The sequence below is a fragment of the Sinocyclocheilus anshuiensis genome, unplaced genomic scaffold (assembly GCF_001515605.1).
Source record: "Sinocyclocheilus anshuiensis isolate Anshui unplaced genomic scaffold, SAMN03320099.WGS_v1.1 scaffold1023, whole genome shotgun sequence".
In the NCBI taxonomy this organism is placed as follows: Eukaryota; Metazoa; Chordata; class Actinopteri; order Cypriniformes; family Cyprinidae; genus Sinocyclocheilus; species Sinocyclocheilus anshuiensis.
The window spans coordinates 1,137,170-1,137,511 of NW_015546084.1; the positions used below are offsets into that span (position 1 = coordinate 1,137,170).

Consider the following 342-nt stretch of genomic DNA (forward strand, 5'->3'; position numbering starts at 1 on the left):
ATAGTTGTATCTCGGCCAAATATTGTCCTATCATAACAAACCATACATCAATGGAAAGCTCATTTATTCAGCTTTGAGATGTGTATGAATTGTATGTGTATGATGTGTATGAACTTTGTGTATGAATCTCAATTTCAAGAAATAACCATTATGACTGGTTTTGTGGTCCAGGGTCACATATTATCTAATGGTTATTTTTAGGATTGATTCTTTATAACAATGAACTAATCTTCCCAGAAATGAGCAGGGAGTTTTTTTGACCAAAAAAAATGGTATTTTATAACCAGGGATTTTTTTTTATGACAACCTAGTGTGTGTGTGTGTGTGTGTGTGTGTGTGTGT

The 342-nt window shown here is 33.0% G+C and overlaps 1 protein-coding gene across 1 annotated transcript in view; it reads left to right on the forward strand.

Annotated features, from left to right (window-relative positions):
• LOC107700044 (EGF-containing fibulin-like extracellular matrix protein 2) overlaps positions 1–342 on the forward strand; it is a 10,328-nt gene that overhangs the window by 6,855 nt on the left and 3,131 nt on the right. The gene's annotated exons all lie outside the window — the stretch shown is intronic.